This window comes from Salvelinus sp. IW2-2015, linkage group LG20 (genome assembly GCF_002910315.2).
Source record: "Salvelinus sp. IW2-2015 linkage group LG20, ASM291031v2, whole genome shotgun sequence".
In the NCBI taxonomy this organism is placed as follows: Eukaryota; Metazoa; Chordata; class Actinopteri; order Salmoniformes; family Salmonidae; genus Salvelinus; species Salvelinus sp. IW2-2015.
In genome coordinates, this window is record NC_036860.1 from 59,008,412 (window position 1) to 59,023,024 (window position 14,613).

A 14,613-nucleotide genomic window follows, 5' to 3' on the forward strand; every position below is an offset into this window, starting at 1 on the left:
CAGTAGCCCCACTTATTTGCATCTTGCACAGAGATCACGCACAGGTTCTCTCACACACTCACTCAGTGTTTCTCTCAAACCATGTTTTTTATATTAACATCAAGTCAGGTGTCCTCACCCTTTTGATGGCCAAGCTGGAACTGAGATCCAGGTAATTATAATCTATGAGTAACCGTGTAATAACCACGTTAGGACTGCTGAGCACACATCATTTAGAGTGGGGGGGGTGGGGGCTAGACTACACCTGACAGACTGTAGATGTGGCCTAAACACCTAAAAAAAAGTCCCCTTGGAAATATGTAAGAGCCTCGTGAATTACGCTGAACTTTCACTTTCCCATAATCTCCTCTATAACTCCTGGGTCTCCCTCCTAGGTAAAATACCCGTAACTCACTGGACAGTCAATTAAAGGGCTATATAGTAGCAGGGAAACAGAGAGCGGTGGCCTTAGGTGACCAAGGAATCCCAGTCCAGCACAAAGGACTAACCGAACAGACAGAGTCTGAGGACTCAACACAAAGCAATGTAACTAGTAGGAGCAACCCTCTCATCGGCATTAGAACAGCATCTCTGTATCCACATGCTGTATTGTCCGGCACACAGCAACTCAATAGCACAGAGAGACTGTAAAAGAGAAGACATTCCCTCTGTTCATAAACACTGAGGTCTGGGGAGCGACCAACCGACCGGCAGGCAGGAATACTGCACCCTGCAGAGCCATATTAGAGGGCAGTGACTCTGGCCTACACAGCCCAGCGATAAACATCCACACTGCCACGCCAGTGGAACAGCACCGCTCACAGTCAGGCAGAGAATTATCCAGGGAGGAAGAGTCGGAGCCACTTTAATTAAAAGGAAAACGAGGAAATAAAGAAGAGGGACTTGAGAGGAAGATGGAGACAAACTTTGTGAAAGCTTCATTTGAATTTTAATATGCATCATTGTCTCGATTATCATTATCGTTGTCATCACACCCTCACGGAAATCAATTCAAATCAAAATGTCATTGCATTCCTTCTGAAGCAGACAGGGACAGGATGCAGAGGTACTACGCCACAACAGTGGCAACACAGCCAGGGGTGAATGAGAATCAGGAGTCATTGAACGCTAACTGCTCACACAATAGCCATAATTACAACCTACAGTACACTGCTGTGGTGTGGGAATACAAAGAATGGAATCTCACTGTGGAATCCCTCACAGATCCCAAAATAAATCCCTCTACATTATTCCCGGGAAGCTTACTTTCTGAGAGAACTGGAATGTTTGAATATGCTGGACATCACAGCATGGAGCTGTAGCCAGGTATCAACTATGAGTATCTAGTCATGTATTCTAGTCAAGGCTCATCCTAAATAACTACTGCTGTACACACCTTCTATTCATATACTGTCCATACAGTCTATACACACACCATTATATATATAAAGTGCATTAGAAAAATATTCAGAACCCTTGACTTTTGTTACGTTACAGTCTTATTCTAAAATGTACTAAATAGTTGTTTCCCCTCATCAATCTACACACAAAACCCCATAATGACAAACCAAAAACGTTTTTTAGAAATGTATTAAAAATAAAACACTGAAATAGCACATTTACAGAAGTATTCAGACCCTTTACTCAGTACTTTGTTGAAGCACCTTTCGCAGCGATTACAGCCTCAAGTATTCTAGTGTATGGCTCTACAAGCTTGGCATAACTGTATTTGGGGAGTCTCTCTCATACTTCTCTGCAGATGCTCTAAAGTTCTGTCAGGTTGGATGGGGAGCGTCGCTGCACAGCTATTTTCAGGTCTCTCCAGAGATGTTCAATCAGGTTCAAGTCTGGGCTCTGGTTGGGCCACTCAAGGACATTTAGAGACTTATCCCGAAGCCACTCCTGCGTTGTCTTGGCTGTGTGCTTAGGGTTGTTGTCCTGTTGGAAGGTAAACCTTCACCCCAGTCTGAGGTCCTGAGAGCTCTGGAGCAGGTTTTTATCAAGGATCTCTGTACTTTGCTCAGTTCATCTTTCCCTCGATCCTGACTAGTCTCCCAGTCCCTGCCACTGAATAACATCCCCACAACATGATGCTTCCATCAACATGCTTCACCGTTGGTGCCAGGTTTCCTCCAGACGTGACGCTTGGCATTCAGGCCAAAGAGTTCAATCTTGGTTTCATCAGATCAGAGAATCATGTTTCTCATGGTCAGAGTCCTTTAGGGGCCTTTTGGCAAACTCCAAGCGGGCTGTCATGTGCCTTTTACTGAGGAGTGGCTTCCATCTGGCCCCTCTACCATAAAGGCCTGATTGGTGGAGTGCTGCAGAGATGATTGTTCTTCTGGAAGGTTCTCCCATCTCCACAGAGGAGCTCTGGACCTCATGGCTTTGTTTTTGCTCTGACATGCACTGTCAACTGTGGGACCTTACATAGACATGTGTGTGCCTTTCCAAATCACGTCCAATCAATTGAATTTACCACAAGTGGACTCCAATCAAGTTGTAGAAACATCTCAAGGAGGATCAAATCTAAATTTCAAGTCTCATAGCAAACAGTCTGAATACTTATGTAAATAAGGGATTTCTGTTTTTCCTTTTTAATACATTTGCAAATATTTCTAAAAAACAGTTTTTGCTTTGTCATTGTGGGGTATTGTGTGTAGATTGATGAGAAAAAAAACATTTAATCAATTTTAGAATAAGGCTGTAACGTAACAAAATGCAGCAAAAAGGGAAGGGGTCTGAATACTTCCTGAATGCCCTGTACATACAGTGAGCTCCAAAAGTATTGTACTACGGACAAAACACTTCTAAAGGGTTCACCCGATATGGATGAAAATACCCTCAAATTAAAGCTGACAGTCTGCACTTTTTTGTGCTGCAACCATGTTGTCTCTTTTGTCGTGATGTGCGTTTTGATATGCATTTTATTCTTAATCCCATCCCCCGTCCCCACAGGAGGCCTTTTGCCTCTTGCTAAGCCATTATTATAAATAAGAATGTATTTTTAATTGTCTTGCCTTGTTAAATTAAGGTTAAATATATATTTTTTTTGTATTGTCAAGTATAGGTCAATGACTATTTCAAATGTACTTGATTGTATTGGAGCAACGGTCCATTCCACTATACAAATTGGTTTGAATATCACGGTTTAAGCGAAGATTGCTTGAGTAACAGTGGTGTGTATGTGTGTACAGACACGCGTGTTCTGACTGAGCCAACTCTTACCTTGCGGCCGTCACTTGCATGGCAGTTGACGTTTAACGGAGTGAGCAGGGCCATGAGCTTCTCTTCATTTCCACTCCTGCAGCGGAACAAAACATGGAGAGAAAAAACTAAAAGATATAGATATAGCCGAGCGAGTGAGCGAGCGAGAAAGAGAAGGGGAAATGTAGTAGTATCTTTAGATATCTTTTCAGTATCTTTAACTAAAAAAGGATAACAAAAGAATAGGCAAGGAAAGTGGAAAGCTTGTGTTCCAAAATGTACAGAACAGAGACCTAAAGAGCATTTTGTCTGCAGTCTAAACCAGGCCAGTAACTCTGACTACACTGGTCAAGAAAGATTGTTAGATAACAGACAACGGTGAAAAACACTGATGCAGAGTAAATTCTTTCCTTATGCCAAAAGAGATGTATTCTTTGCCAAAGGCTATGCATGGCCATAGAGAGATTCAGAGACAAGGCTTCCGGATATCTGAGTCAGCATCTCCACTCTACCTGCTGCGGAGGTTTTTCCTGTGTTATTCTATTCTTCCATCCCTGAACACAATACACAGACTGAACACACACTAAACAGCCGGCAATGAGGTCTGATGCAGCGTGATGGTTCATGGTGGTCAGGAGCCATATGGAGCTTCAGCATCTCCTGCCAGGGTCCCTGAAGCCAAGGGCCATCCTCTCCCCTCCCAGGTGTCAGTGTGACTGCATGGTATTTCCATAGATCCACAGAAAGAGCCAGGGCCCGGGGTAAAAGACAGTCCTGAATATGGACGGACAACAGAGCAAACTCCAGTAAGGCCCTACTGCTGTGCCGTGTCCTTCTCCTCTGTCCTCGGGTCTCTTCACCCTTTGGCCGGTACCAGTAGCCCTGCTGCCTGTTCTGGTCTTGATCAGGGCTGCCATGCCAGCCAGTCATAATGTTGGCATGCTCAGGGAGTTTATTTATTAGGGATGTCTGCTGCCTCCTGGAGTTGGTGACCGGTGCCGAGGCACGGTGACGGGAGGCCCAGTCAGGATGTGCTATCACGGCAGCGAAGCCGGCCAGTCACTGATTTACCCAGATGACGTCGCTAAAGGCCGTCAGAGAAAGAAAGAAAAGGTTATTTCTTCTCTCCCCCCTCTTTCTCCTCTCTCGTTCTCCCTGTACCAAGCTTCGCCAAAGTCCCTTCCGTGAAGATGCATTCACAGCCAGTGGCTTTGCTTTCTTCTGCTTGTCTCTTTCTCCGCTTCTCTTCTCCTTCCGACAGTAAAGTGGCCTGAAGTAAAAACAAGAGATCCTTCATTTAAATGCACAATAGCATCCCCAGGTTTAGCACAGAGTGGAGGCCACATGTTTAAAGCTAGCTGCTAGGGAGAGGCGCCTGTGCGAGAGTGTGTGTGTGCGTGTGTGTGTTTCCTTCCCTCTATGATAACTGACATCTCAGAAGAGCCTTATTTCTTAATGTAGAATAATCAATACCAGGCCTTGTCTTCATTAGTAGCACTGAAAGCCCAGGATGGAAGGAGATCCATACAGTATATTGGCTTGTTATGGACACAGTGCGTGGTACATTATATTATCCTCCATGGTAACCCCTCTGATCATGGTTTCAACCGGCTTTCAACCGGCCCCGAGTCTTTTTAGTCCTCATCTCTGCCTCCATTTATTCCCCCAGAGCGCATTCTGATTGAGTCATCAAACACTGATTTCATGTCGTCTAGTAGGGCCTGGTTAGAACGCCAGGCTAGAACCAACACAAAAGGCAGCCACTTCAGTATAATGAGCTGAATGTGACAGACATGCCTTGCTCCACAGGAAATGCTGGATGGCTCACAGCACTCCTCTGAACTGTAACAGCCTTTTGTTATGCTGGGGTGTCCACTCTGGGGAGGAAACTGTGTCTATGTGGGGCGACCAGAACAGCCATTGTGGGGCAGCCTATGTGTGTTCTTCATTTGTAGGAAGAAAAGACAGAGAGAGAGAGAGATCCCCTAATGCTTGTAGTCGACATGACAGGAGTTCCCAGAGGGCAGATGGAGTCAGGGTGCAGGGCAGGCAGCAGAACAGGAGCATATGGAGCAGGGAGGACACAGAGCGGGAGACCAGGGAATATCTCAGCAGATAGATGAGGATGTCTCATCTTTCTCTCTCAGGGCATCACTCCTCCTTCCCAGGGCGCACCTCTTCAGGGATGTCTGTGTAAACTAGGAACCCACTGGCACATCAGGAATATATATCTACCACGTTATCGGCAATGTTGTTTCATCAGTCATAACAGCCATGGAGATTGATGATGACCCCTCCTCTGAATCAATGCTGCCTTCGGGCCAGAGGGTCTCTCCAGCCCTCTGTTGTTAAACCTCTAATAATCCCCTCTGGTTCCACAGAGGGTCTCTGGTCACACACACACATCCCTTCACCATAACAACCCGCGCCGTGCACCAGCACTCCCAAACCACATGCACAGCCCTTTCACAACACATGTCTGCTAATGATGGAGGGGAGAAGGGAGAGAAAATAAAGGAGGTAGCGAAAGACTGAGGGAAGATGAGAGGGGAGATTTCAAGCTTGCACTCACCTAGCTGCCTCCAGGAGTTCGTCTTTCTTGTATTCACCTAAATGGTTGCAGAAAATCATAGTGTCAGAGACAGGCAGGGAGAGAAACGCACAGCAGCAGCACAGAGCCAGAGTCACAGCCGAGAGAAAGGCAGCTACGGCACAGAGAAAAACACACATACACTCACTCAATCTCACACACACCACAAATGGTACAGCAGAGCACCCACACATCAACACAGAGAGCCCCTCTCCTGCTCTCTCTCTCTCTGCCTCTGTCTGCCTCTCTCTCTGTCTGCCTCTCTCTCTGTCTGCCTCTCTCTCTGTCTGCCCTCTCTGCTCTCTCGCTCGTCTGCCCTTCTCTCTCTCTGTCTGCTCTCTCTCTCTGTCTGCCTCTCTCTCTCTGTCTGCCTCTCTCTCTGTCTGCCTCTCTCTCTGTTCTGTCCTCTCTCTCTGTCTGCCCTCTCTCTCCTCTCTCTCTGTCTGCCTCTCTCCTGTGCTGTCTCTGTCTGCCTCTATCTCTCTGTGTGTCGCTGTATGCCTCTATCTCTCTGTCTGCCTCTCTCTCTTCTCTCTCTCTCTCTCTCTCTGTGTCTGTCTGCCTGTCTCTCTCTCTCTTTGCTCACTCTCTCATCTGTCTCTCGTGTTTTCGTGCTCTCTTCAGGCTGTGTTTTCTGTGCTCTCTCAGGCTGTGTTTTCTGTGCTTCTCAGGCTGTGTTTTCTGTGCTCCTTCAGGCTGGTTTTCTGTGCTCTCTCAGTCGCTGTGTTTTCTGTGCTCTCTCAGGTCTGTGTTTTCTGTGCCGCTCTCTGTTATATAAAAGGTCATGTAAAAACCCAAACCGGTCAATGCATCAATACCGTCTATAGTAAAATACGGTTATACCGCCCAGCCCTAAGGAGGAGTTTGCATCTTCATCAACAACAAATGGTGTGCTGACTTGAGCACAGTGGAAGTCTCAACCCATTGCTCACCCTCTTGGAATACCAGAGGTCAAATGCTGACCCTTTCTACCTCCGAGGCAGTTTTCAGCTGTTATCGTGACTGTTGTAAACATTCCACCTCAGGACAAGAAAAATAACAATTTGGCACTTAACCAACTGTAAACAAGCAGGAAAACTTTGCAACCGGAGGCTGCTTTCCTTGTTTCCGGCAATTCACTCTTGAGTATAACTCAGTGCACACCCCTTTGGTTGATGTTGCTCTGTAGGGTAGCTCAGTGCACACCCCTTTGGTTGATGTTGCTCTGTAGGGTAGCTCAGTGCACACCCCTTTGTTGATGTTGCTCTGTAGGGTAGCTCAGTGCACACCCCTTTGGTTGATGTTGCTCTGTAGGGTAGCTCAGTGCACACCCCTTTGGTTGATGTTGCTCTGTAGGGTATCTCAGTGCACACCCCTTTGGTTGATGTTGCTCTTGTAGGGTAGCTCAGTGCACACCCCTTTGGTTGATGTTGCTCTGTAGGGTAGCTCAGTGCACACCCTTTGGTTGATGTTGCTCTGTAGGGTAGCTCAGGGCACACCCCTTTGGTTGATGTTGCTCTGTAGGGTAGCTCAGTGCACACCCCTTTGGTTGATGTTGCTCTGTAGGGTAGCTCAGTGCACACCCCTTTGGTTGATGTTGCTGTGTAGCCTGTGGACACAGCAACATCACCAGACAGCTGGTCAACTGAAGACATTCCCTGTTTCAATCCTCATATTAAAACGCCTCTCAAACACAGTCAAACCACCCCGTCTCTGTCTCGATCTCTTCCCTCTCTCTCCTCCTGCTTTTCTGTTAGCACAGAAGGAGTGGTTGTCGCGATAACAGAAGGGAAATATATATCATAAACAGGAGTGATCACCCACATCATCCCTCCATCCCCCTGCTCTCACAGCCCTAACCCCTCCGCTACAGTCACAACACAGTCCATCCCCCTGCTCTCACCAGCCCTAACCCCTCCGCTACAGTCACAACACAGTCCATCCCCTGCTCTCACAGCCCTAACCCCTCCGCTACAGCACAACACAGTCCATCCCCTGGCTCTCACAGCCCTAACCCTCCGCTACAGTCACAACACAGTCGACACCCGTTCCTTTCATCCCCACGTTGCAGAGACCTGAGGAGCCTGAGGAAGGAGTGGGGAAACAGGAAGAAAGGATAATATGGTGGGTGGGAAAAGGACGATTAGGGGTTCGAGACAACATGTATGGCTTTGATACAACAAATGCTGGGGGGGGGGGGGGGCGAGAGAGAGAAAAAAGGAATGCGAAAAAGGAACAGCACGTCAGAAATCAAGCTCAATGTAATTTAAGAATCTATAGAATCTGACCACTTCTGGGGGAACTAGATCACACAACAAAGAGTTATCTATCCAAAACGGAGATAAACCATCTTCTTGGCTCTATAACAAAGAACAAACAGCAACATCATATACATGATCAATTTCAAATCTTAGAATCAGCTATTAAAAGACAACAAAAACCCACTGGATTCTCCAATTACATTGAATGAACTAAAGAACAAAATACTAACACTGCAACTCAAAAAGGCCTGTGGTGTTGATGGTCCTATCCTAAATAAAATGATAAAATATACAGACCACAAATTCCAATGTGCTATATTTAAATCTCTTTAACATCATCCTTGGCTTTGGAATCTTTGGACCCAAGGACTGATCACTCCAATCTACAAAAGTGGAGACAAATTTGATCCTAATAACTACCGTGGGAAATGCATCAACAGCAAACTGTTGCCACCCGGCCAAACTGAGCAATCGGGGGGGGGAGAGCCTTAGTCAGGGAGGTGAACAAGAACCCAATGGTCACTCTGACAGAGCTCCAGAGCTCCTCTGTGGAGAGGAGAATCTTCCAGAAGGACAACCATCTCTGCAGCACTCCACCAATTAGGCCTTTACGGTAGAGTGGCCAGGTGAAAGCCACTCCTCAGTAAAAAGCATGACAGCCCACTTGGAGTTTGCCAAACATCCCTTAAAGACTCTCAAACCATGAGAGTTCTCATGGTCTGATGAAACCAAGATTGAACTCTCTCACTGTATGTATCAACAAATTGGCGAGGGCACTAGAACCACCTGCAGCACCCGGCCTCACAGACTAGAATCTGAAGCATATGATCTACTGTTTGCTGATGATCTGGTGCTTCTGTCCCCAACCAGGGAGGGCCTACAGCCGCACCTAGATCTTCTGCACAGATTCTGTCAGACCTGGGCCCTGCCCGTAAATCTCAGTAGGACAAAAATAATGGTGTTCCAAAAAAGGTCCAGTTGTCAGGACCACAAACACAAATTCCATCTAGACACCGTTGCCCTAGAGCACACAAAAAACGACACATATCTCTGCCTAACCATCAGCGCCACAGGTAACTTCCACAAAGCTGTGAACGACCTGAAAGACAACGCAAGAAGGGCCTTCTATGCCATCAAAAGGAACATAAAATTAGATATCCCAATTAGGATCTGGTAAAAAATACTTGAATCAGTTAGCGAACCCATTGCCCTTTATGGTTGTGAGTGGGGTTGCACATTTCGGGGGAATATTCAGAAGAGGAAACTTTCCGTGGGAATTAACGGGAAAATATGGGAATTACCGGAAATATACGCAAATATCAATACCATTTAAATGTAGATGTTTTTTGCATTGGATAAATTTACCATATCATATGGAGACAGAAAAAAAACATTTTACCTTATCATAAGTAGACATAATTGCAAATGCTGAAATCCTTCCAATAGAAATTTTAAAAGAAAGGGAATATTGAATGATCCATCCATCTCCCAAAACATTTTCAACATACATCTGTAAAATGATAGTCTAGAAACTAAAGCTTTGGTTGTCTTCCTCTCAGGCTTCCATGTCTTCTCCCTGGACCTCCTCAATGTCCACCTCTTGAACATCAGACTCTAAGGCCTCATCTTCACTGTCACTTTCCAACCTTGTTGAGGATGGCTCGTTGTCTGGCTCAAAAAGCCTCAAATTTTCTCGGATGGCCACCAATTTTTCAACCCTTGTATTGGTCAGCCTGTTGCATGCTTTGGTGTGTGTTCCCAAACAAGGACCAGTTGCGCTCTGACACGGCTGATGTTGGTGGGATTTGGAGTATTTTTTTAAAATTGATTTATTTCACCTTTATTTAACCAGGTAGGCAAGTTGAGAACAAGTTCTCATTTACAACTGCGACCTGGCAAGATAAAGCAAAGCTGTTCGACACATAGTTACACATGGAGTAAAACAAACATACAGTCAATAATACAGTAGAAATCTTGGTTGAAAACAGCAGAGGTGTATTTAGAGGGCAAGTTGGTTAGGATGATATCTATGAGGGTGCCCGTGTTTACGGCTTTGGGGTTGTACCTGGTAGGTTCATTGATCATTTGTGTGATATTGAGGGCATCAAGCTTAGATTGTAGGATGTCCGGGGTGTTATGGAGGATGATGGAGGCAAAAGAGCCTCAGATCCACAAAGTCCCTTCCACCAGGTGGCTGATGAGATATGTTGGCACGACTGCCAAATTGCATCTCCATCCCAAAGCCCTTGCTTGGAAGTGTACTTCTCCAGACTGCAAGAACCTTGCCCTCATTCAGGCCAAGGTGGCGAGAAACAGTAGTGATGACACCATAGGCCTTGTTGATCTCTGCACCAGACAGGATGCTCTTGCTAGCATACTTCCAACATGTAGACTGTGGCGTGTATGGGCTTCAGGCAGAAGTCTTCATGCTTTTTGACGTATTTCAGGACTGTAGTTTCCTCTGCTTGGAGCAACAGTGAAGTGGGCAGGGCAGTACGGATTTCTTCTCTTACATCTGCAAGCAGAGTCTGAACATCAGACAGGATGGCATTGTCGCCCTCAATCCGTGCAATGGCTACTGCTATAGGTTTCATGAGTTTCAGGCTGCTTACCACTCTCTCCCAAAATACATCATCCAGGAGGATCCTCTTGATGGGGCTGTCCATATCGGCAGACTGTGGTTTGGCCATATCTTGGAGAGACTAATTTCCTTCCAGGAGACTGTCAAACATGATGACAACACCACCCCAATGGGTGTTGCTGGGCAGCTTCAATGTGGTGCTCTTATTCTTCTCACTTTGCTTGGTGAGGTAGATTGCTGCTATAACTTGATGAGTCTGCCTACCTAACCATTTCCTTGGCTCTCTTGTAGAGTGTATCCATTGTTTTCAGTGTCATGATGTCCTTGAGGAGCAGATTCAATGCATGAGCAGCACAGCCAATGGGTGTGATGTGAGGGTAGGACTCCTCCACTTTAGACCAAGCAGCCTTCATGTTCGCAGCATTGTCTGTCACCAGTGCAAGTACCTTCTGTGGTCCAAGGTCATTGATGACTGCCTTCACCTCATCTGCAATGTAGAGACCGGTGTGTCTGTTGTCCCTTGTGTCTGTGCTCTTGTAGAATACGGGTTGAGGGGTGGAGATGTAGTTATATATTCCTTGCCCACGAACATTCGACCACCCATCAGAGATGATTGCAATACAGTCTGCTTTCTCTATGATTTGCTTGACCTTCATTTGAACTCTGCACCCAGCAAATGAGTAGATAAAGCATGTCTGGTTGGAGGGGTGCATGCTGGGCGAAGAACATTCAGAAATCTCTTCCAATACACATTACATGTGAGCATCAGAGGTGAACCAGTTTGCATACACAGCTCGAGCAAGACATTCATCAGCATCTCTGACTACGTTCCTCCATTGAGTCAAAAAAACGAATGATTTCAGGAGGACCATGAGCTGTTGCTATCAATTAAGTGTCTGATTCATCATTTTCACCTCGAATAGAAGTAGAGGGACTTTAATCAGAGGTTGCTTGTTTTGAATGCTGAGGGAACTTTATGCACTTGGCCAGATGATTCTGCATCTTTGTTGCATTCTTCACATATGATTTGGCACAGTACTTACAAATGTACACAGATTTTCCTTCTACATTAGCTGCAGTGAATTGTCTCTACACATCAGATAGTGCCCGTGGCATTTTCCTGTAAAGATGAGAAAAAAATGAGTAAAAAAACAACAAATATAATTCCATGTACAGATAAATAGTTAAGCAGTTAGATTAAACAACTCCTTTGTAAGATACATGTTTTAAAATGAAACATGTATGGAAACAGGTGAATTAACACTCCTCAGTTAGCAGGCTCAAGCAAGCTAAAACCCACATGGTAGCAAAAACTAACTCGCAGAAATTGTTAACAAGTTAGAAATGATTTAAAACACACTGTGCTGTAGACTACAATTTACTAGTTAACAAAAAATTATGTATGTCATTTAAAATATATTCACCCCACCCATTATTGCAATCAAAACTTACCAGAAAGCATGTAGTCCTTGGCTCAGACAGTGTAGTAGTGTGGGCTCAATAGCATCTCATTAGTGTGCAAGATCTTGAGAATCAGCTGTACATGTGCTGGAAGAATGCACTATGCATGCAGAGGGTTGCAATTCCATTGAATTGGTGAAAGTTTAACCAAAATATTCGAAAACAGATTATGTGTATCCCACAAAAAAAGGTTCACTGTTATAAGCTAACTTTTTGATGAATTTAAGCAAAATTCCCTAAAATTCCAGGACCTAACATCCCTTGGAAAATCTACCGGAAAGTTTCGAACCCTTTCCAACCTTAGTTGTGAGGTCTGGGGTCCGCTCACCAACCAAGAATTCACAAAATAGGACAAACAAATTTAGACCCTGCATGCAGAATTCTGCAAAAACATCCTCTGTGTACAACATAAAACACCAAATAATGCATGCAGAGCAGAATTAGGCCAATACCTGCTAATTGTCCAATTCTAGAAGAGACGGTAAATTCTACAACCATATAAAAGGAAGCGGTTCCCAAACCATCCATAACAAAGCCATCACCTACAGAGATGAACGTGGAGAAGAGAGTCCCCTAAGCAAGCTGGTCCTGGGGCTCTGTTCACAAACACAGACCCCACAGAGCCCCAGGACAGAAACACAATTAGACCCAACCAAATCATGAGAAAACAAAAAGATAATTACTTGACACACRAGAAAGAATTACACAAAAAACAGAGGCAACTGGAATGCTATTTGGTCCTAAACAGAGAGTACCTGACCACTCTGACTGACCCAAACTTAAGGAAAGCTTTGCTATGTACAGACTCATAGCCTTGCTATTGAGAAAGGCCGCTGTAGGCAGACGTGGCTCTCAAGAGAAGACAGGCTATGTGCACACTGCCCACAAAATGAGGTGGAAACTGAGCTGCACTTCCTAACCTCCTGCCAAATGTATGACCATATAAGAGATGCATATTTCACTCACATTACACAGACCCACAAATCCAATTCTGATAAACTCCCATATCTACTGGGTGAAATACCACAGTGTGCCATCACAGCAGCAAGACTTGTGACGTGTTACCAAAAGAAAAAGGGCAACCAGTGAATAACAAACACCATTGTAAATACAACCCATATTAATGTTTATTTATTTTCCCTTTTGTACTATTCCCTCTTTATTTGCACATGTTACAACACTGTACATAGCCATAATTACATTTTAAATGTATATTCCTTGTAACTTTTGTGAGAGTAATGTTAACTGTTCATTTTTGATTGTTTATTATCTATTTCACTTGCTTTGGTAATGTAAACATGTTTCCCATGCCAATAAAGCCCTTTGAATTGAATTGAGAGAACCCGAGCGAGAAAGTGAGAAAGCGAGCACAAAAAAGGCGGTGCACAGACAGACAAACAGTGTCTTAATTGAGGAGTCCTTTGTTTCCATTCCAACAGCAGGGATGTGGAGACAGGGAGGGAGCCTGCCTGGTGTTAAAGATCTGAACACACAGAATGCATCCATGGGGGGGGGGGGGGTCTCCTGGGGCAAGATGAGTCTATGGTTGGGATAGACTCCCATACAGAGAGAGAGAGGCAGGTGAAGCAGGCTTTTAGGTCTGTGGAGATAATAATGCATTAAACTCACTGAGACACATGGGCAGTAAGATCAAACAACTCCCCTCCTCCCTGAGATAAAGCAAGGTGAGACACACACACACCACCCTTCTTCACTCTGTGTTGTAAGTGATGATGCCCCTCCACTCAGTAACCCTCCCTGACATTTGATTGGCAGCTGACTGGGACCGAGAGATAGACTGACTGGAATGGCCGGACCCCAGAGGGCAGTTAATGGATGCCATAAATTACATTTGTGTCTCTATCTCAAAGTCCTCTGTGGGGGAGTATTGTGTGTGTGTGTGGTGTGTGTGTGTGTGTGTGTGTGTGTGTGTGTGTGTGTGTGTGTGTTGCTGTGTGTGTGTGTGTGTGTGTGTGTGTGTGTGTGTGTGTGTGTGTGTGTGTTGGTGGAACGGGTTTCCTCAGTCAATACCAATCACGGAAGTAAATCTCATCGGAGGCATGCGGTGCTCCCATCCATCTTTGCCAGGGCAGAGCAGAGGTTTCCTGCCTTTGCTCTGCTGTCTGACTGCACTCAGACTCAGAGGAGATTGTTCTAACAGATATTACATTATTGACAGGACAGAGAGGAAATGACCAAACACAGCAGATGGCAAGGCTTCAGAGACCATTAACTACAGTCTGGCTTTAGACACTGGCTCTTGCACGCTCTGCATGATGCCATCAAAATCACAGTTACTACACACAACAAAACCAGTAGGAGATTTGGGTGCGTCAAGAATTTCTGGTAAAACTATCCCAACGCTGTCTAATGAATGGGATGGGAAACTTTACATCAAAAAGTGACCATAGACTATGGAGTTTGTGCAATTGACTGTGTGTGTGTGTGTGTGTGTGTGTGTGTGTGTGTATATTCCCTACAATATTTCGGACTACAGGGAGACAGAGAGAAGGACAGGGTAAAAGCTCAGAACAATGCTCTCATCCACCTCTGTC

General features: G+C 45.2%; 2 pseudogenes; one reads left to right on the plus strand and one right to left on the minus strand.

The window, feature by feature from the left end:
- Positions 1-14,613, plus strand: part of LOC111980224 (uncharacterized) — a 401,020-nt pseudogene that overhangs the window by 156,056 nt on the left and 230,351 nt on the right.
- Positions 1-14,613, minus strand: part of LOC111981611 (poly [ADP-ribose] polymerase tankyrase-1-like) — a 145,886-nt pseudogene that overhangs the window by 65,769 nt on the left and 65,504 nt on the right.